This window comes from Triturus cristatus, chromosome 2_2 (assembly GCF_964204655.1).
Source record: "Triturus cristatus chromosome 2_2, aTriCri1.1, whole genome shotgun sequence".
Classification (NCBI taxonomy): domain Eukaryota; kingdom Metazoa; phylum Chordata; class Amphibia; order Caudata; family Salamandridae; genus Triturus; species Triturus cristatus.
Genome location: NC_140582.1, coordinates 164,366,902 through 164,390,411, shown reverse-complemented (window position 1 = coordinate 164,390,411; position 23,510 = coordinate 164,366,902). Strand labels below are relative to the sequence as shown.

Genomic DNA, 23,510 nt, shown 5'->3' with positions numbered 1-23,510 from the left:
TTTCAGGGCTTCAGTAGCAGCATTATTGTTGCCTCACGCATTGTAGAGGGAGCATACCGCTATCTAAGGATTCCGAGTAGACCTATAGTAAGTGGCGTATCAGTATCTGTTTGAATACCTTGCAAAAAGAGCCAGATAGGCTGTCCAGGCCAGGTTCCTTCGCGCCATCGAGGGAGTCTATCTCCTGGGTAGGTTCCTCAGCTGAGAAGGGTTCGCTGTGAAATTGGCCTCATCTGGTGTTGAGCCACACCATAGCCACCTCCTCTAAGTAGGCCTGGCCGGGCAGTTGAGTCAGGAGTCAGTCAAGAGGTATACAGGAATTTGTAGTATGGAACTAGTTTGTGGATTATGTCGCTGTTTTCTGACACAGTAATACCTCCCTTTATGCAGAGGCTCATACCTTGCCCTGCTTCCCAAGGGGGCCGCAAGAGGTGGGCTAATGTCCACCCAGGGCACTCCCCCTCACTGTATCTGCGTGCTGCATCATATTTACTCATAAAGGCTGCCACCCTGTCAGTCAACTCATTAAACTCTGCAAGAAGGGTCTCTCGTTTGTGCCGTGTGGCTGATGAGGGGTTTGGGATGTCATCTCTATCAATAGTGATCAGCTCATTCTCTACTGGGTCAGGCTACCGCCCAAGGCCCACAAAATGCCCAAGTGCTTGGATATGCAGATACGGTGGATGCACGCCGTGAGAGCGCCCCACAAAATGACATATCGAGTGACAGATCCCGATTTGATCTCGAAATATTTGAGTATTATGTTGTGGAGTTTCGAGTGGAATACCTCATCCAATAGGGCCGTCGTGCAAAATGACCATCTGCACTCCCAACCCGTGGCGTATGGGACCACGACCTGTAAGAGCACTGGAACATGGTCCGAGGGGGTACATGGAAGTGTTTCCACGTCCTGTAGCCATGGACAGATAGCTGCGGAGAGAAAACAGTAATCGATGCATGTCCACACCGAGTGCTGGGCAGAATGGAAAGTATAACCAGGAATGTCAGGGTGGCGCTTGCGCCAAGTATCTCAAAGAGCCAATGAGTGCAACAGGTCTCAGAAGATACGTAGAGATTGAAGTTTACAGCCAGAGCCAAATGTGTCCTGAGTGGGATTCAACCATAAGTTATGAACATGTATTTGAAATAAGAGGTTCCGCAAAGCATTATGAGGTGAGTTTTCCACAAGCAGTGCATATTGTAGTAGTAGCTCTCCTGCTGTGCCGGGGAGAGCAATGCTTCATGCTTTTCTCTTGTTTTGTTTGTCTTAAATCTGCACTTCCTCTGTTGGGGCCATGCAACACCACAGTGCTGCTTTGGAGTGCCCAATCCCACCCAGACACTCCATGTGATTCACTGAGGTGGGACAGCCTCAGGAACCTACCCCGGACTACACTGATCCGGCTCCCTGCATGGCCAGCTTTCCGTGTGGCTGCGGAAGCTGGCAGGAGTCTTCTGCCTTGCCCACTACTATCGGCAAGGTGCTTCCGTAAGCAGTAGTGCTACCTGCCTCCAGCTGCTATCACGTGGCCCAGGGACGCAGTCCTGGGCCCCTCCTGTTTCAGCAGGGAAGCGCAATGGCGCTTCCTTGCATTACTGCATTCTTGCAGCGCTGAGGATCCAAGGATGGGGTTCTTGCACCTTTTTACTTAAATTCCCCCATGGGTGGGGTACTTGGCTGAGCTGAGTAAATAGGTAGGGGGCCTCACTGAAGCCCTCTCCCCATCAGGCAGCACAGCTTCCTTAGCTTGTCCCCCGGGCCCTGGTCTACCCCAGGGGAAAGATTATCGTACCGTCAGTGGAGCACCACGCACTCTGAGGGAGGAAAAATAGATCAAAGGTCACAAACTTTAAGAATGCTATACCCCTTGCCCAGTGGGGCTGATGTGGAAGATCCTGGGCTCATTTTATTCCTGGTGATGAGCTCTATCCACCAGGGGCAGTTACAACAACCCTTCTCACCTCCATAGGGGTGCAGTCCTCAAAAAGCTGGTCCTCCTGGCTCCCTGCATTATATTTCCTTTGGTGCTTTGTTAGAGGACACTGGTAAGTCCAGAGGTTCCCCCAACTGGTCTTTAGGGAGTCTAAGGGGGCCAGCTTCACTGGTCTTTAGGGAGACCCACTGGTCCTGGGGTCAACTGGACAGACTCCTGGGTCCTGAGTGGAGGTTAGGGGACTCCTTTGAGTTTTTCATGGCAGCCCCAGGATCCTAAATCAAAGTAGGGAGAAAATTCTGCAAGCAAGAAGTCCCTTGTCCCCTGGTGCAAGAGATTATAACGGATAGAGGAAGGTTCCAGAAGACATGCACCTCTAACCAATCCTGGAGTGCCACATCATCTCTCCACCCTTGTCACAACCCTCATGCACAGCATACTGGGACAATCCAAAAGGGTGACATTCATGAGGGACTGAACACATCAGCTCCTGGGTTCTCAGCTCCACCCCTGACCCCAGACATCTCTGCCAGGGGCTTGCACAATGAAATTTCAACGAGACCCCCGCTCTGGATCTGCTCCAGTTTGGGCGCTCTACTTTGTTCAGAGGGCTTGGGCAGGCCCATCCTCGGTACAGTGGGACAGATAAGTGATTGATGGAAATCACTCCTCCCCACCCCTTTCCTCCTCAGGAGCTGGTAGAAGTCCAAATAATTGTTCCTTTTGTGTGGGGCAGCCTTTGTTCCTGCTGCTGGAGAAAATGTAATTAACTGGGAACAGCAGTTGACTTAAGTCCTGGGCTCTGATCTGTGAAAGGGAAATATAAAAAGTCTGGACAACCTATAAGATGTACAGTTATCATTATGGAGGTTACATCTTTGTTTTTGTTTTTACACAGGTTACACTTCAATTCAAGACATCAATGGTCTCTGTAGGTCAAGGGGAAATGAAACTACATTCAAAGGCAGTTTCCTTCTTTTGTGTATATTGGGGTGCTACTACAGTTAAAACAGTAAATCACACTAATTTTCCCTAATAGTGTACACTACCCTCATGAAGCTTGTCCAAGGTGAATACCTATTCCTGCATAGTCCTCATTGCGCCAGGCTACCTGTATGCTGTTACCAAGCTGTGTACAACAGTAGTCTCCCGTGCACAAACCGCACAGGTGTGAACATGTGTGTGCACACCTAGTCCAGTGTAACCAGTCAAGTGCCCCTTACCCTTGCTGCCTCGCAGCTGCCTGGTCTTAAAAGGCAGACACTGGTGGTAAACACACACAGCTCATTTGCCATGTGATTACCATGGGTGGGACACCGTTAATGAGACTTACCCACGGTAAATAGTCCAAAACCAGGTGATCAGAAAATCAAACAATCCATGCATACTCCAGGGGCCGAACTCAGTGCAACAGGACCCGAGACCACACAGGCTCCCCATGGAATAATTACTAATCCAGATTGTGATTTCACAATGTGACAGGTGCCCCAAAACCCTCTAGGCACCTGTTACAGCTCTTCAAATGTCACAAACACTACTCTCATCTTTGAGGATTATCTTGGGCCCCAATAGGCTCAGTTACACTGCAGTTTAATGTTTGGAGCCCCTGTGCTGTGCTACAGCCACAAAGGACAAACTTCTGGGGCCTCTTGACTCTTACATTGCAATCTCCCTATGAATAGTGCATTCCTACAGCCTTTGGCACTGCTGTTGCTCCTTTTCAGTTTGTAATGGACTGTGACCAATGGAACAGGCTCAAGACAATTTGAATATGGCTGGGTTCAAACTGAGGTGGCATGGTGTGGAAAATAACAATGGACTTGGATGCAGCCCCACGAATTTACCAGTGGCTGAGATTTAATTCAAGCATTCTATCCATCACTTTCTTTTCACTTTAGTGTGTTGCTCTATGTTGGATGGGTATAATCAGGCATTGGTCCCGTGCACACTGTGTCACTAGAACGTAACTGACTTATGAGCCCTATTCAGAGTCAAACCTCCTCTAGATTGCTTGTGTTCTAGTTCAAGGAGGACCTGTCATCGCAGTTCTGGTTGGTGTGTTCCCATTGAACCAGGGTCAAGTTTTATTTGCAAATTACTTGGTCCGAATTGAGTTGGCATAGTGTGCAAAATAAATATGGACTGTAATGCAGCTCCAAGTAATTACCAGTGGCTGAGATTAATTCAAGCACTCCGTCCATCTCTCTTTTGTGTACTTTATTTGCTCCTTCTCCAGCACAGTAAGGCTGTTGGAGTCTGGTCCTACTCTCCTATCCAGCCCTGGTGATCTGACCTGTGGTTCTTCCTGGAAATCACAGCACAAGGTCAACAGATATGCCTATCTCCCTAACTACCCTTCCCATGCAGCCAGAACTTCTGCCACTTGCAGTTTTTCTGTATGTGCAGCAAGGACTGGATGTACCCATTCTTAAAGCTGCTACAAACTGATTATCATTATATCAATGTGCCTATCAAGTCCCCCACCTTCTTGGTCAGAGGTAGTCTGGGAGCTAGTGTCACTTGCCTTGTGGAGGGGGGGTCACAGACAGAGAGTACAAGTCAAGAATGGGGTCCTCCACACTTCAAAGAGGGGTCTACCAGTGATGCATATCCATTCTCCTGATTCTGGTCCCCTCTTTTTCTCAGCCCTCCTTTCTTGTGCATGTGTTTACAAATGGAGGTGGCTCATTCTAGATTTTGGGAGTCAAATACCCAATTCAGTGAAGCTGCAACCTTGTTCACCATTCACCTGTACTTCCAGGATTCAGCACAATAACAGTCAGTTGGAAATGGTCCTTTTTTCTGGGTTACCCCAAACATTTTGCATTCCTCCTCCTATTTTTTCCGAACTCGTTTTTATGAGCTTTAGGACTTCGGTCACATTAGCACTGCTAACCAGTGCTAAAATGCATGTGCTCTCTCCTATAAACATGGTAACATTGGCTCATTCCCATTTGACATATTTAATTTACTTATAAGTCCCTAGTGCCTTTATAGCTCTACCTGTTTTTGTGATTGATCCTGCCCACTATGTTTTTAAGGGGTTTATAACATTGTATTTTAATGGATATTTTAATGAACATTCTTTTAATACAATATTAATTGTTTTTATCCTGATGTATTGTTTTTTTTGTGTGATGTGAATGATCATACTTTTGATCGAATAAAGTATAATAGTCCCTAGTAAAGTGCTCTACATTTGTCCAGTGCCTGTAAATTAAATGCTACTAGTAGTCCTGTAGCACTGCTTGTGCCACCGACCTAAGTAGTCCTCTAACCATGTCTCAGGCCTACCACTGCAGGGCCTGTGTGTGAAGTTTACTGCCATTTCAACTTGGCATTTAAATGACTTGCCAAGCCTTAAGCTCCCTTTTTATGACACACATGAGTCACCCCTAAGGTATTCCATGGGGAGCCCTATGGGCAGGGTGCTGTCTAAGTAAAAGGTAGGACATGTACTTTTATGTTTTACATGTGCTGGTGGTGACTAACAACCTATTTCATGTTTCAGTACTGTGAGGCCTACTCATCTCATAGATTAGCATTGCAAGTGCTAATTCCTGATCAGAAAGGAGTAGCTTTTTTATGTTTGATATGTTTATAATCGTAATGGTAAATCCTCCTTACTGGTGAAGTTGGATTTCACATTACTATTTTAGAAACACACTAACTTAAGAACTCTAAGATGAGTGTATTAGCTCAATATTAATAAAAAAACGTCAACATTTGTGAATATGTACATTCAAAAATTTGTCTGATATACAAAAGTTCGGGCAGGATTTCAAAAAATGACGATAGCTGTATCCAATGTTGTGTCTTCAATTTACTTTATTCAAAGACGATATCTTCAACAGTTACTCTTGTTGATTGTTAAATCAAATGTTGCATTCAAACGTGGATGTTCAATCCCAATGCACTTCGAGTGTACATTCACCCTTCGTCAGGGAAAATCTACAGAAAAACATATGTGCAATCAATCAATCCAATTTCTTTAGTAAAACAAAAATCTTGCATTTGCCTTAACATCGGGAACGGTTACTATACATACGGCTCCAAGGAACAGGTGATTGTATGTGACTTATTCATTTCAAAGTCAATCTAAGAGTGATAATTTTATGTCAGGAAAAAGCAGTAGAAGAAACTGTACAAGAACTAACCCTGGGCGTAGTTTGCGGAGTAGCGCTACGCATAGCTACGCTAAGTGCACTTCGTGAGCTACGCGTAGCTACGGGGACTGCGTAGTGCACTGTGCAAAATGCTGTTCGCACTGATTGCACAGTGCTGGATGCTTGTCCGCACTGTGCAATCAGTGCAAACTGCATCTTGTACAGTGCAAGCGGTCGTTTTCTGCAGCTCGAGTGGATTTCTACTCGAGCAGCAGCTTTCTCAACGCAGACTGGCAGTTTCTCATCGCGAGTGGTCGCGAGCATACGCGACCACGCGCAATGAGAAACCTGACCTCCCCGCATTGAGAAGCTCGCCGGGAGGTTTATTTTCCACGCTCGCGATCGGCAACTTGAGGATGCGGATCGCGAATGAGGAAAAAGTTTTGCCGGGATTTCATTTTGCTTGCTCGCGGTCACCAACTTGACGTTGAGGACCGCGAGCAAGCAAAAAATGACCGCTGCACTACGCTACACTATGAGTGTTTGCACTGTGCTACGTGCAACTCGCATAGTGCGAAGTAGCGCCAACTTCGCAAACTACGCGAGCATAGCGTAGTGCTTTGCCCAGGCTTAATAAGGACCAGCATAGCAATAGAAAACTAGAAGGAATCCAAAACCGACATGGCGGATGGTGCTATTAAAAGATTATGATGTGCGAAATGTGAATCACCCGTGAAAAAACGAGCATGAGTGAAATTTATAAAATGCCTCCACTATAACGCAAGAGAAAAATGAGCATGAGTGAAATTTATGAAATACCTCCACTATAACACAGGAGGCAGTACTCTAAAAGAATCTGCTACGCTAGCGCAAAGGCTGCTGTTCTTTGCCCAGTGACTCAGAGTACCTGGCATCAATAGAAGGACCCTACAGTAAAAAATGTGTAAAATGTGTGAACTCCCTACTACACTCTAAAATAATTGAATAGTGCAAGAACTGATGAAAGCTCAAGACTTACCCACGGGTCAATAACGTGTGAAATACCACTGCACAGTAGGCTATTTAGTTGATGGCAACTATCTTTGTTGCATCTGGCGTAAAAGCTGCAAAGTTAAAAGAATACTTGTGACCTTAGATGTCATAATGCGCTTCATCAAAACCTGTGGGTTACGTGAAAATCTGTAAAGCTTACCAAGTGACCGACATCCGGAGTAGACACCAAGCCCTTTACTCGCTACTCAAATTGACCGTCACAGCTCACGTCAACACCTATCACAAAAAGTATATATAAACCAGCGCCTAATTATGGCAATGCCCCATAACCCCAGACAGGGTGAAACTCACCATAATCTGATAAGCCCCGTGTCCGCAATTTCCGTACGCCCAAATCCTGTTACTGCTTTGCCTCCACAACGTGTGTTAAATAAACTCAAGTAGTTCCGGCTTCTACCGTCTCTACGTGCACCCATAGTAATAGAAATAGGACAGTGAAAGAAGGCTGGGGACAGTGAAAGAAGGCTGAATCGGGAGATGGCAGATGTGGCAGACATATTAACTCAGTGTTATGTTAGAGCAATATCATGGAGTTTCAACTTGAACACAACAAAATGCCTAATAAAATTGAGAGTGATGACAAAGTTGAAATTCAAGAGCTTATACACATAATAATGACAGTACCTACTGTACATCTCTATTTTTGTTTATGATTTCCCAAAATTTCAATAAGTATACACATACTAGCATAACAGAGTGCTGCTAAATAATCGAGTGCTATTTCACGATTGTAATTTACACAAATGTGCTCGCACATCACTGTAAAAATTAACATGTGCAAACTCGGATATCTACACAGACATTACAAGGCAAAAATACTTAAAAGACGTGATCAGAAATGCTTCTCTGTACACATATGAATGATATGCATGCTTGCTTGGTCTTAATACATGAGAATTACTCAATGACCTTAACAAACAGTCGTGTGTTCTACCACTACCTTCACATTCAGAATTACATAAATGAGATGACCTTTCACATTACAAGTCCACTTAACACCATGTAACACCTACTAAATAGGTGCTCTGTAGTCATGTAAAACATGATGCGAGAATTATAAAGAAAATACAAGATATGATCAGTACGAAATACTCAAGTGCTTACTATTGTACACCAGATCCTGCCTACTATGTGTCTAAAACACCTGATCAAAACAAAAAATAAAAAAATAATCATGGTGAGAAATATTATGTGTAATTAAAAAAAATCAATGTGTCTGTTTATGAGCCAAAACCTGCCCTATCTAAACATGTTGTGCTGGTGGAGTGCGCTATGCTGTATACTACTTCACAAGAAACACGAGAGTTCCAATTTGTCATTGAGACCCTTCGGACTCATGGTATCTTCTACATACCTAATCCAAAACGTCTCACGCTGTGTGATGAATTTGGACATGTCTCTGTCTGAGTGACTCTAACAATCTCCAACACTGTGAATCTAAGTTGGGCAATGATGTGACAGAACTCGATCCAATGACTTGCTAGAGGGGAAGATATCACACTGGTTCTAATCCTGCTTTTATGTTCAGTTATTCGTGTGCGCAGTGACCTCTCTGTCTTGCCTACATAATATAAGCCACATGGACAGCGTATGGCGTAGATTACGTTTTGGGAGTTGCAATTGGCGGTGAATGACAGCTTAACAGATTTACCCGACCAGGGGTGTGAAAATGATGCCCCTTGTAACACATTGTTGCAATGTGAACAATTGTAACACTTTAGCATGCCTCTCAATTCTCCCACACTCTCTCCCTTTCTCTTTTTTAATATCTCTCTGATGTTGTTTGATGTTTTATAAGCGAAAATGGGGGGATCTTGAAAAAGACTACCAAAATCGGGTTCCGTTTAAAATAGTTCCCATCGTTTCAGAACGACTTTCTTAATTGCTGTCACCTGTGTCGAAAAAACGGATACAAACACTTCTCTTCTGTTGTTAATTTTCTCTCTCTTAGAGAAAATTAAAAACAGACAAGAAGAGTTTGTATCCGTTTTTTCAACACAGGTGACAGCCATTAAGAAAGTCATTCTCAAACGATGGGAACTATTACAAACGGAACTCGATTTTGATAGTCTTTTTCAAGATCCCCCCATTTTCTCTTATAAAGGATCAAACAACATCATAGAGATATTAAAGTGAGTGTGGGAGAATTGAAAGGCATGCTAAAGTGTTACAATTGTTCACATTGCAGCAATGTGTTACAAGGGGCATCACTTTCACACCCCTGGTCGGGTAAATCTGTTATGCTGTCATTCACCGCCAATTGCAACCCCCAAAACGTAATCTACGCAATACGCTGTCCATGTGGCTTATATTATGTAGGCAAGACAGAGAGGTCGCTGCGCACATAAATAACTGAACATAAAAGCAGGATTAGAACCAGGGTGATATCTTCCCGTCTAGCAAGTCATTGGATCGAGTTCTGTCACACGATTGCCCAACTTAGATTCACAGCATGACGCACTCCACCAGCACAACATGTTTTAATAGGGCAGGTTTGGGCTCATATACAGACAAAATGTATTTTTTTAATTACACATAATGTTTCTCACCATGATTATTATTTTATTTGTTGTTTTGATGAGGTGTTTTAGACACATAGTAGGCAGGATCTGGTGTACAATAGTAAGCACTTGAGTATTTCGTACTGTTCATATCTTGTATTTTCTTTATAATTCTCGCATCATGTTTTACATGACTGCAGAGCACCTGGTTAGTAGGTGTTACATGGTGTTAAGTGGACTTGTAATGTGAAAGATCATCTCATTTATGTAATTCTGAATGTGAAGTTAGTGGTAGAACACACAACCGTTTGTTAATGTCATTGAGTAATTATCAAGCAAGCTTAAATATATATATTCATATATGTACAGAGATGGATTTCTGATTGCGGCTTTTAAGCATTTTTGCCTTGTAATGTTTGTGTAGACATTCGAGTTAGCACATGTTAATTTTTACTGTGATACGCGAGCATATTTGTGCAAATTACAATTGTGAAAGAGCACTCGATTATTTAGCAGCACTCTTTTATGGTAGTATGTGTAAACTTATTGAGAATTTTTTAAATCATAAAAAATATAGAGATGTACAGTAGGTACTTACATTATTATGTGTATAAGCTCTTGAATTTCAACTTTGTCATCACTCTCAATTTTATTAGGCATTTTGTTGTGTTCAAGTTGAAACTCCATGATATTGCTCTAACATAACACTGAGTTAATATGTCTGTCACTTCTGGCATCTACACAATTCAGCCTTCTTTCACTGTCCCCAGCCTTCTTTCCCTGTCCTATTTCTATTACTATGGTTGCACGTAGAGACGGTAGAAGCCGGAACTACTTGAGTTTATTTAACACACGTTTTGGAGGCAAAGTAGTAACAGGATTTGGACGTATAGAAACTGATTACGGTGAGTTTCACCCTGTCTGGAGTTATGGGGCATTGCCGTAATTAGGCGCTGGTTTATAGTATACTTTTTGTTATAGGTGTTGACGTTATCTCTTAGGAGCTGTGACGGTCAATTAGAGTAGCGAGTGAAGGGATTGGCGTCTACTCGGGAAGTCAGTCACTTGGTAAGCTTTACAGATTTTCACATAACCCACAGGTTTTGATGAAGCGCAATATGGCATCTAAGGTCACGTGTATTCTTTTAACTTTGCAGCTTTTCCGCCAGATGCAACAAGGATAGGTGCCATCAACTAAATAGCCTACTGTGCAGTGGTATTTCACACGATATTGACCTGTGGGTAAGCCTAGAGCTTTCATCAGTTCTTTCACTTTTCAATTATTTTAGAGTGTAGTAGGGAGTTCACGCATTTTACACAATTTTTGCTGTAGGGTCCTTTTATTGATGCCAGGTACTCTGAGTCACGGGAAAAAGAGCAGCAGCCTTTGGGCTAGCGTAGTAGACCCTTTTAGAGTACTGCCTCTTGCGTTGTAGTGGATGTATTTAATAAATTTCACTCATGCTCTTTTTTCTGTTGCGTTGTAGTGGAGACATTTTATAAATTTCACTCATGCTCGTTTTTTCACGGGTGATTCACATTTCGCACATCATAATCTTTTAATAGCACCATCTGCCATGTCGGTTTTGGATTCCTTCTGGTTTTCTATTGCTATGCTGTTTCTAATTCTGTTTCTTCTACTGCTTTTTCCTGACATAAAGTGATCATTCTTAGATTGATTGTGAAATGAATAAGTCACATACAATGACCTGTTCCTAGGAGCCGTATGTATAGTAACAGTTTTGGATGTTAAGGCAAATGCAAGATTTGTGTTTTACTAAAGAAATTGGATTGATTGATTGCACATATGTTTTTCTGTAGATTTCCCCTGACGAAGGGTGAATGTACACCCGAAATGCATTGGGATTGAACATCCACGTTTGAATGCAACATTTGGTTTAACAATCAACAAGAGTAACTTTTGAAGATGTCGTCTTTGAATAAAGTAAATTGAAGACACAACATTGGATACAACTATTGTCATTTTTTGAACTACTGCAAGTGCTTTGGTATATCAGACACATTTTTGAATTTACGTGTTCACATAATGTTGAAGGTTTTTGATAAATACTAAGCTAAAACACTCATCTTCGAGTTCTTAAGGTAGTGCGCAATCTGTCTAAAACTTGTGTCCTAGTTTTGCTCTTTCAATGTTGAATCGGTGGTAGGGTGGAACCACTTCAGAAAGCCCACACCAATCTTAAAAAAATGTTTTTTGATTCATTGTATAATTGTGTATACTGTTGAGAAAAACAGTGCATTACCGCTGTTCGCTAATATATCTTTTTAGAAATTGGACATTTCTCTGTGCTTATAACTCTTTGTGTTTTACAGTCTGTCTCCAGTATATGTCTGAGCTGGGTGACAGCTACACCTTGTGCATTCCCCCTAGACAGCCACATACACAGGAAGGGCTTGGTGTGAGTGAGCACTCATCTGCATTCTGATGGGTCTTTTTGGGGAGGGAGGAATGGGAGAGCCTGAAACTTACACTTCAATAAGTGGTGTCTTGTCCACACAAAAAGAAATGATTAGCCCCACAGATAATGCCTGGCAGACTGGACTGGGTTGAAATGGATCCTTGTGCAATTCAGAGAGCTCCTTTGAAGTCATTCCCTACATCATAGGCACTTTTGGGTATAAGTACTGGGTCTCTGACCCCCTCAAATCAGACACTTCTGGATCTTGAACTGAACCTCTGTCAGAAGAACTGCTTTGCTGCTTAAAGGGCTCGACTGCACTGCTTTTCTGGAGGGGATGGTTTTGTGCTTGATGCCCTGCTGCCTGCTGCTCTTTGACTCTGCTGATGGACAGCTGAACTCTGCCTTCCCTCCAAAGTGATCTGCAAGGGCTTGCTGGCTTTCCGCCTGATTTCAGATGTTTTAGGGACATAAAAGACTTTCCGCAGTTCTGCTGGAGCTGCTGGTCTCTGCCTTCTGTGAGTCCTATCCATGCCTAAGGTGCCTCTCCAGTTCTGAACATTAGAAGTGTGTGCTACAGCTGCTTTACTACAAAATTGATTAATCTCCTGTCTGTGTGTAGGTGAACCAGTGCATCAACCCATTTGCAGGTTTAAAATTGGCACTTCATCTCAGAACCAGCACTTTACCTTCAGAGATCAACACTTCAGACAGGGTATCATCATCGCTGCAGCCTGGTGAGATCGACGCATCACCCCGACTGCGTGGCAGAATATGGCGCATCGCTCGACACCTCTCGTCTCAGCACCCACCTTCGGAACGGAGGCATCGTCTTTATTGCATGGAGATATTGTACACATCTCATTGCTTACAACCAGGAAACATACTTTGTTCACTGGGGTCTGCGTGGGTCTTGCAGCCGGCCAGTTCTCTATCACAGTTGTTCCGAACTTTGATTTTTCCCCGGTTTAGCGTGACTCAGAGTAACCTCTTTATTCTACTTGCTTCTAAGCGCTTTACTGCGTTTATTCCTTTGAATTTAACATCTCGACTTTTATTTATTGGATTTATGGTCTTGTGTTGTTTATAATATAGTAATCGACTTTTTATAAACCTGTCTGGAGTCTTTTTGTGGTGTATTCATTGTGTTACTATGTGTGTGTGTTGCACAAATACTCTACACCTTGCCTTTTTAGATAAGTCTGACTGCTTTGTGCTAAGTTACAAGAGGGTGAGCACAGGTTATCATTTAGCGTGTATATCGCTTACCCTGACTAGAGTAGTGCTTCCTGCTTGGCCTGGGTGCATAACTCAGCCAACAAGCAATCCCATTTCTATCACAGTCCAGACCCCTTCACAGCATTCTGGGGTTTAAAGAAAGTTTGGAGCTTGGAGGAAACTTAAAGCACACATCCCCTGTGATCAGCAACGCCCTTCCCTTTCAGGTCTGGCTTCTTACCTGCAGGTCTTTAAAGGAACCCCTTGTGACTGGAACCGAATCTCTGTCTTTCTTCCCTTTATCACAAGTGGAAACATCATGCTAATACTGGACAGGGAGGTGCTGCTAATCAAATTATGGCCATTTTTCTCTAGTCCCCTTCCTCTGCTAGTAGAAATCTAATCCCTCCATGATGGCCAATATATAAGAAAATGAATGAAGACAGATGACCTCCCAGACTCGGTGGCTCGGGTAGGTCCAGAGACAGAGCGTGAGCGGGGCAGACTTTAGACCTACTTTTAGAGGTCCTTCGCCTCACGCTGAGTCCACCAAGCACTGTTGTGGTCCGCAGTCCTACTGAATAGGGTAGCACCAGACCTTGACAGGTATTTTAGAAATAAGTTTTTGTTCACATGATTCATTGTGACTAGGAGACCAATATCTTAGATAGTCCCCTCTTACCATTGTAGATAGTTTGATAGGTCCTGACGAATCGCGAGCGCACGAGCTCAGTGCGAGAAACATGTTGACCACCAATCTCATGCACTCTAATTAGAGACATTACACTCTACCGAGTGCTACATACACTTTTTTAATCAGGGAAGGAGACCTTTAGAATAAATTGCTTTTTCATACTGGTACTTTCGACCCTGTTTTAACTCACTTTTTGTATCTACAATAATCAGGCCCACACACCCGCACTTCACCAGACGGCTGTTGGATTAAAAGAACTCCGATAAAGTGCCCCTTTTAGGGAGCCCGTTAGGCATTGCACCGCCGGCCCGACGAGGAGCAGCCCAGATGATGAAGCATGACACCTGAAAGGGTGTGTGAGGGCATTAATATCCAACAAAAGGATTACCCACTTTACACATAATGTACATGTAGTCCTTACAGGCTCTCTTATCGATTCACCTCCACTCCTCTCTTTTCTCTGAGGAACTACTGGTAACCTTCTTCTTGAGAGACAGATGAATTAAAGCATCTCACAGAGGATAAAGATACCTCTTAATATGGTTTAGTGTCCCTGAAATTGTCAGGAAAAGATATGCAAATGACCTTTATACCTCATGGCAATCATATGTTACATTTTCAGAACATCTGGCCTAAAGTGCAAGCCCATTTAAACTCTACTGGTTTTATCTTCAGACAAAAAGGAAAGGGAGAACTTGTTTTGAATTCCAGATTTAATTATAAGGCCTTTGAGTGACACAAACTATTTAGTTCAGGTCCGATCCTCAACAGAGCTACCTGTGTTAACATGCTAGGCTGAGTCAGACAACACACATCACTATACAGCTTGCAGATATATGCAAAGCATGTGTACATGTATTCATGCATAGCCTGTGCAGAGTCTCATACTCTATAAAGGTTAGCCTTGTACGTTAAAGCTGTTATCCAGTTTACGCAGAGGTGAAATTGCATTAGTGGGGAAATGCCACAACAGAGGTCCAAAAACCAGAGTTAGAAGCTGCTTTCTAAACCACGACCAAAGCACTTTGGCAGATATGGACACAACCCTTACAATCTGGCAGTCAAAGCGTGCCCAAACTTTAGGACTAGGAATAATCATAAACTCTATAACATTCCCATGAAGTAGCATTTTTGCCTTTACGAGGCTCTTTTAATGAATGCAATGCCATTACCCTACTGCTTGCCAGCCACAATAGGAAGTACACATTTGCGTCTATCGACATGGAAATTGGTAAGAGGGCAGTGAATGGTAATCAGCACAAACCATTTCTGACTTGCACTTGTTTCATGTCTCTCTGCTTCTGATTGCTGTGTCTGTTTTATACACTGCTTGACTATTTGTTCTGTAGTCATCTGTGCCTAAATTATCCTTTGATTTATGTATATTTCTTGGCTCTTCACATCCATGCATTTTTGTTTGGCAACTATTCTTCAATTGCATATGGCTATCCTGAGCCTTTGTCCATCATGACTGTACATACAGATACCGTGCCTTTGTGCATCCTTTTTCTACATGAGAGAGGGATCCTTCATCAATGTGCATGATATAGGCTGAGTCTATCACATAGATTTGTGTAATGTGTTTGTGCAAGAACTACAGATGGTTAATGGCCAAGTGCTGAGGCTCTTATATGCCTATGACAAACTCATGTGTGTCAAGCAACAAAGTCCAAAGAAGTGGGCACAGATAAGTCTCATTATTGCAGTGATGCGCCCAGCAAGGCAAGAAGGGCATGTTAAAGGATCAGATTATGTAAGGGAATCTTCTGATGTTTCTTCCAAACAGCACATTATTTTTTATGGCTATCCCTGAATCTTAGGAGTTTAATCCATACATACTGGAAAGCATATTGATGATGTTACTCTTAGGCTCTTTCCTATTTACATCAATGTCTATAGGTTAGCACATCTCCAGTACTTTCAGACAATGAGGGAGAGTGGCCTCTGGTATTTTGTATAAATCCCTCCGTGTGGTCCGAATTCCTTTCAGACAAAGAAGATTCAAATATAATGATCTGGAGGGGGAATCGCATGATTCTTAGAAGGGTTGCCACCTGGGTATATAGCTACAGAAATGTAAAACAGATTTTCTCAACACAAATGCCAAAGGCTGCTCATCTGCACTTATGATTATTTGTGTTCTTCTTTGCAGTATGTGGGTACTTTATTTTGAAAGCAGTCATTAAAAAACAATTGATCACTGCATCCTTCTATTTATTAAACTACTTTAAATAGACTAAGCAATCCTCACAGTAGAGACGAGAGCGTTGTTTACAACCAACAAACAGATTTTACTTGAAAAGTGGAGGCTGAATTGGTCATCTGTTGCTTTCTTGCTACTGCATAATATTGACAATTTTATTCAAAAGCAAGTGGCAGTGTAAAAGACAGGGAGAGGTAATCTTTTGAAATAAAGGCATGTCATTTTGTTACATAGGCTACTCAAAATGCAACATCGAATACTATTGACAAGATGTATGAAACTTTTAGTAGTTGTAAAGCCTGCTATCCTCTAAATGTGTGGGTTTGAAAACTCTAAGGGGTATATTCACAAGAATGTGAGATAACTACCGCAAGAGTAGCTTAAGGCAATTCTCAACATCGCAGCCTATCACTGTAAAATTACGCCGTTCCAACCAAGTATTCACAACGCGGAGATAGCATGCGACAGTCACAAGATAATGCATCAAATGGCAGTGCAAAAATCAATGCCACGCTGCAGAAATGCGAAATGCGAGCGCAAAAAATATGCGATGAGGCCAATCGTGGTACAAAAAGTAGCGAAAACCAGCCACAGGCTTGCAAATTTCACGTGTCTGGCGGGAAAAAGCACCATAAAAACCACAGAAACAACACACCAGAAACAAGCCAAAGCACGTAGCAACATGGATGCACCCTGACCGAGTGCAGAAGCCAACGCGAACCCCACAACCCCCACAGACCACCAGCAGGGAACAAAGGGTAAGGGGACTGCTGAGGAGAAGAGGGAGAGGAAGACAGGGTGCAGTCTGCAGCAAAACCAGATTATAACCAGAATACAGAGGTATTTACGAAAGATCAAACGGCAGACCAAGGCCAAGCACATCCAGTCCATATGTACTATCAATTTGCATGTTCGTGCAGTCTCTTCCCACACCCGCCGTCCAAGGGTGTCAAACAAAAGCCAAATTCGAAAGGAATGATGGAAGGTGCACTTGTTCCAAAGTCAATGAGGTAGTGTAAACAATTATTCCATGATTAGATCCTTTTATTCAGTAAATCTCTTAAAACTGGCACACGAACAACGCGTTTCGTTCCCGATTCTTTGCCAGAGGGAACTTCGTCAGTATCCAAGGTCAATCGTTATTTGTCCATCAGCAGTAAAGTGGCAAATTGTAGTAAGGACTTCAAGATGGGGGGAAAAACACCAAGTGGCATGATAACCGGCAGCAAGGAGTCAGTCGACACCACGCCATTATTTAACGATCAAAGATGAGTGTAATGAAGGGGCCTTCGAATAACGACTGACCTTGGATACCATTTAATTTATTGGAATTTCTTAATGCACACCTTATCTGGAATAGTGAGAAACCTTGTTTATTAAATAGAGAGGGAGGTTTAACGCAATGCTACACAGAGCATATGATTAATATTTGCGATTTTTGAACCTTGACAAAGTTCCCTCTGGCAAAGAATCTGGAACGAAACGCGTTGGCTGTGTGCCAGTTTTAAGAGATTTACTGAATAAAAGGATCTAATCATGGAATACTTGTTTACGCTACCTCATTGACTTTGGAACAAGTGCACCTTCCATCTTCCCTTTCGAATTTAGCGTCACAGAGGTGACAGAACACTACCAGCAACTGACTGCAGTCGGAGTGCCGAGGAGGCCAATCGAGGAGGCCAATCGGCGCTGACATGATGCGGCAACCTAAACCAGGCACAAACCCGCTGCCAACAAGAAGGCTGCAACGGCGACAGGAGGTGGCAGTACTGCGCCACAAGAGGAGCTGGAGGAAACCGAGGCCACAGTCATCAGTGTGGAGACGGTGCAAGGAGTAGGGAGTACGGACACATCTCGAGAGGACCTGACACAACATCAACAGGGTGAGTAATGACCAGGGACTGGGGGGGCGGGGGGAGATGGGCACAATGGCACACATGCACAACGAGGTGTAGCACACTACACACCCACAATTACCCTGGATCATATCCCTCATACCCTTGGCACTCTGCAGCACACAAACATAGCAAGAACAGCACACCCACATTAATGACAACGCGGTACAATGCACAAAGCCGACACTGTAGAACAGAGGACACAACTGGCTCCGCACATGCCACAGAAACATGCCTACTACATCTGACAGAGCAGGAAACCGTGAAATGGTAATGTACACGTACGACCTCACATCCGTCATGTAGCCCAAATGTACACTGTCCCGCGGCAGTTGTCAGCACCTCCCAAATGGTCACAATGTACATTGTCATACAGTCTGCATGTAACCCAGAACATTGCACCAACATACATGTTAACACAATGTCAACATGCATCTCCTCTTCACATTGCAGAGGGGCTTACAACACCTCCAGCAGAGCACAGAAGACAACACGTCTGTGATGCCGGAGAGGACCACACCTTCTACACCGATGCCCTACAACGGCCCATGGACATCCCACGCAACCCACCACCAGGTCCCGGACAGCCAAGCTACTTAGAGGAGAACACAGAGCCTGCTACAGACCACACAGCAGGAAGCACCCACAAGCACAGCTGGCTCATGACACTTCACCCACCCACACATGGCACCCCAATGCCATGTTTCTGCATGCCAAAAGGAGGTGGCCGAACAGGTTTGGGTGGGGTCTCAACCCATTAGAGGCGAACTAGATCACATACGTTGGTGTCTATTACCCTTCAGGGACCACCTACACCCCACAAAGGAGACCCACACTGCCATAGAGACACATGCAGATGCACATTCGCAGTACACAACCACGCCCAGGGGCATGCACATATCAGTCACATACCCCCATTGGCCCTGCGTACAATGGCCCAGGCCACGCCCCTTACAAATTGAGTGGGTGACGACAAAGCTACATGTCCAAGCTCAAACCCGATGCCTGCGGTGACATGCCTGCATCCGCTGTACACAGCACAATGTAATGTCGTCGGCCCTGGGCCCTCAACAATACAACAATCCCTCCTCGGACCACCTAAAACTCCTAAGAGATGTTAGGCGCCTCTACTGCAAACAAATCAGGAGCGCCAAGGCTAACTACTTCAGACACCAATTGGATCAAGCGGCAAACCGTCCCAAGAAACTTTTCGAATTGGTAAAACAGCAATCAGTTGTAGGTCCAAACCTCTCTGAATCTGGAGGCAGCCCACCCTCTTGCGACAAACTTGCTGTTTTCTTCATTAAGAAATCAAAACTCAGCTCCACTGACCTCACCTCTAAGAAGACTTTACTGCTCTCCTCCAGGGCAGCATCACCCCATGACCTCTTAGAAAAGCTCAACTCTACCCCCCAGAACACCAAGAACAATGCGTCTTGGGACACCTTTACACCACTTAATGAACAAGACATCAAAAAGATCCTCCTGAATATTAACCCATCCAACCACTTCAGTGACCCGTTACCCCCGACCATCTTCAAAAAAATCAAATGCTTCTCTATCACAAGGCACGATCCCCGATTGCCTAAAAGCAGCTCAGGTATCTCCTATACTAAAAAAAAACTAACGCTGACAAGACTGATCTCAATAATTTCTGACCTATCTCCAACATCCCCACCCTAGAGAAACTCCTTGAAAAATGTGTTCAATCCCAACTCTGTGCTCACATAGAGAACTACCAACTCCTAGACCAGCATCAATCCGGCTTTCGGAAGGGGCACAGCTCCGAATCGGCTCTCACTCATGTTATGGATGACATTTAAAAAATGCTCGATCAAAACAAATCCTGCCTCCTGATCCTCCTTGACCTTTCCTCCGCTTTTGACACGGTTAATCATGACAACCTCCTATCCATTCCGCAAAATAGGATGGGTTTTGGTGATCAGGTGCTACAATGGCTCTCGTCCTTCCTCCACCATAGATCTCAAAGAGTCAAGGCAAATCACTCTCTCTCCCAGCCCTCTCCAGTTCTCATGGGGGTCCCCCAAGGATCTGCCTTATCTCCTATCCTCTTCAACCTTTTCCTGGAACCATTAGCTAACTCACTAAACTCCACGGGTATTCTTTTCCACATGTATGCCGACGACAAACAATTCTATTTGAAAATCTCATCCCCGGAAAACATCATCTCACTCAACACTACCCTAACGTATACTCAAAACTGGTTAACTGAGAACCATCTCCTGCTCAACACCTCAAAAACGGAATTCCTGCTCATCTCCCCTCCGAACCACATCCCCAAGCTAGACCTCTGGCTGAGACACCTCACTGCTTTTAACTGCACTCCTCTCATTGTAGACTCAGCCAAATCTCTAGGAGTCACCATGGACAAGCACCTGAATATGAAAAATCATATCAGCAATATATGTAAGGGAGCAAACCACTTGATGAGGACACTCAGAAATATCAAACCTTTCCTTCCACTTAATGATTTCAAGCAGATGGTCCAAGCGCTTGTCCTACAGAGGCTAGATTACGGCAGCACTACCCTCTGTGGCCTTCCCAAATACACCCTGGCTCCACTAAGGGCATCATTGAATGCTGCTGTTAGACTGGTTACAGGCACCAAATGCAATGAGCACATATCGCCAGGCCTAAAATCTCTAAATTGGCTCCCATACGAAGCACGAATTCAGTTAAAGATTGCCGTTATGACGCACAAAGCCATTCACTTCAATACTCCCAGGTACCTGGCTCAAAAACTTGAACTATCCTGTGGTGTAAGAGCCTCAAGAAGCACCACTACATTCCTCTTGAAACCACTTGTCACAGAGCCATCTCTGGCGCTGCCCCAAAGATATGGAACTCTCTACCACCGGAAGTACGCAGAATCTCCTTAACAATGGTGTTCAAACTGGAAGTCAAAAGATTCCTGATGAATAAATTCCTTCAGTAATTGGGCTAGGCTCTCCTGCCCGATGCTTCCACGGAACCATAATTTACTATTACACTTCTTTACGACATACTATGCCCCTCCTTCGCTACCCTTGTACAATTGTTTAATACAACTTCCATGTGGCATTTGCTGTGTAATCTATGATAATTTGTGTTTTTATCCCTACCTGTTGTTGTTTTTTGCATTATTGTCCTGCCTTTCCTTCCTAATGTAAAGCGCTCTGATATCCTTAGGGATCTTGTTCGCGCTATATGAAACTTTATAAATGAAAAAAATAAAAAATAAACAAGACCACAGGGACACACGCAGATATTATGTTGAACTGGCTACGGGCACGTGCGCTCGGCCCCTTTATTCGCAGGGCCACATGTACAGTGATGCCTGTGCTGGATGTGTGTGGGGTGGGTTCAAGCCAGCCCTCATAGAGTTGTTGGTGCTGGCAACAAATACAACAGTTAACACAATGAATTCGTAAATAGATAACACCTGCATTACGGGGACAACCGCGGAGCATCATGGAGGTAGCCTGAGCAAGTCCAGAGGGCACACAATGAGCAAACAGAAGTGACCGTGAGTTGCAGTGCACTGAGGTTGGGCCACTACAGCTGCGCGTGCCCATGTGAAGAAAAAGTCTTGGATTGTGTCCCTTCAAGACATACATTATGCAGATACAGTGGGGTGTGTTTAACCAGCATCATCTTCCTCATCAACGTCCCAGGTCTCCCACACTGCTTGAGGTGACATTGATGCGCAAACTCTCAACAAGACAAAACTCAATCATTAACGGATGATGGCTTGCGGTGCACAGAGTCAGTGGCACCTGGAGTGCTGAGCAGGGTATCAGTCTGATGATGGCATCCACAACATATGTGAGCAACTGCGTCAGTCCGTCAGGACCACAGTTTCTACTCTGGCAGATGGCGGTTGGAGGTGGTCCTGGCGGTGGTGGCGTGTTCCTCCTGTGGTGATGCAACATCCGGGACGGTCAGGACTCGATTTGATGTGTGAGCCCTGGTGGACCACAGTTGAGGCCGGAGGCAGCGGACAGCACAGGGCCACAGACACATGGCGTTGATGACCCCTAGGCCATCGCCTCAGAGGCCATCCAATATCATGAGCAGCACAGAGTTAGTGGCCCCGGATGCACTGCGGCCGGCACAGGCACCCAGCTATGGGACGGTGGCTTGCGGTGCAGTGAGAAGGGCCATGAGACCTGAGCTGGTCATCATCAATATCCGATGTGTATGTTGCAGTGGGTTGCGGGGGACAGTGGAAGGTGTCCTCAAGAGCATGATGCAGAGGGTGAAAGCTGTCTGGAGGCAACAAATGGAGGGGTGGAATGTCACGGCCTCATTTTCGCAACAAAGTCAGTATAACCGCCATGATGGCGACGACAACCCCAAGTCCATGGACTCAGTTGCCACCAAAGTCCAACCAGAAAGTGTCCATGGGTCTTGGGGAATAGGCATAGTGCACAGGGGCTGAAAGGGGATGCAGTCTGCGATGAGGCCTGTACAATGACATAAAGTCTGCCATAAATAAATCAAGGCTGAATTCAAAGGTGTGTGTGACCTATTCGATCGCAGTGTAGGCCGGGTCCAGCGGTCAGCAAGGGCCCACAGCAACATGTCGTTGGGATGTTATGCACACGGTTGCTGCCCCCTGACCAAAGGGAGTACAATGAAGTTGAATCTTCCTTTTTGTGTGTACACGGACAATGTATGATCAAGACTCAGTTCCAAATGTGTGACCTACTTGTCTGAAGTGTAGGCTGGAGGTGGCAGTAGAGTACGTCAACGAGAAAGGACTAAAGTGGGCCTGTGTCGCGGAGGCCGTGATGGTCTGAGAGGCTGCGAAGGTCACGGCCCTCTGGCTTGGACTTTGCGCCGGCACATGGTGGGCCCTCCTTGACACACGCCGGTGTCGGAAGGTGATCAGTGTGGCCTGGCTGCGCTGGGGTGGGCCTGACGGGTTTGTGGTCCAGCGGGCCGCGGTACGGCAGGCGCACAAGATCGCAGGCAACTCCCCTCACGAGGATGGCGTTGGCCTTGTGGCATGGTGAAAGACGCCACCCTGGCAGAGACGTTGGGCTTTCCGGAAGAGGACCATGCCCAGGGCTACATGCTTTTTATTCACACCCCTATGCTGGCCTGGCATACGCCGGGCCATCCCACTCCGCTCACGCTTACGGGGGGACGTAACAGGCAACATTTCCACAAACTCCCCCGCTGGCTGGGGTGACATGGTTGCGTCCACTGTCCACTACACTCCATGCACCAGCAGTGTACGTCACCATGGATATGAGTGTGTTCGGCATACTGCGGTCTGTCCAGCACATCCCCGCCACTCTTGGCATTATGTACTTTCCCAATCATGGTTCTCCTGCATCCTTCACACATGCCTGGTTGCCACCTCTCCCCACATTGGGCCAGTGTGTGGCTGAGGTGCCATGCCGTTGATGGCTCATGTTCACAGCTTGCCCAAGTTACCATTTTGAGTTGTTCTGTCGTGTCTGGTGTGTGGGCAAGTT

The 23,510-nt window shown here is 44.8% G+C and overlaps 1 long non-coding RNA gene across 1 annotated transcript; it reads right to left on the bottom strand.

Annotated features, from left to right (window-relative positions):
• Nucleotides 1–5,742: 5,742 nt before the first annotated feature.
• On the bottom strand, nt 5,743–7,492 carry LOC146861986 (uncharacterized). The gene is made up of 4 exons (XR_014978078.1): nt 7,385–7,492; nt 7,233–7,309; nt 7,059–7,143; nt 5,743–5,885 (listed from the first exon to the last, which is right to left on the bottom strand). It is a non-coding gene; the product is annotated as an uncharacterized LOC146861986 (long non-coding RNA).
• Between the last annotated feature and the right edge of the window lie 16,018 nt (nt 7,493–23,510).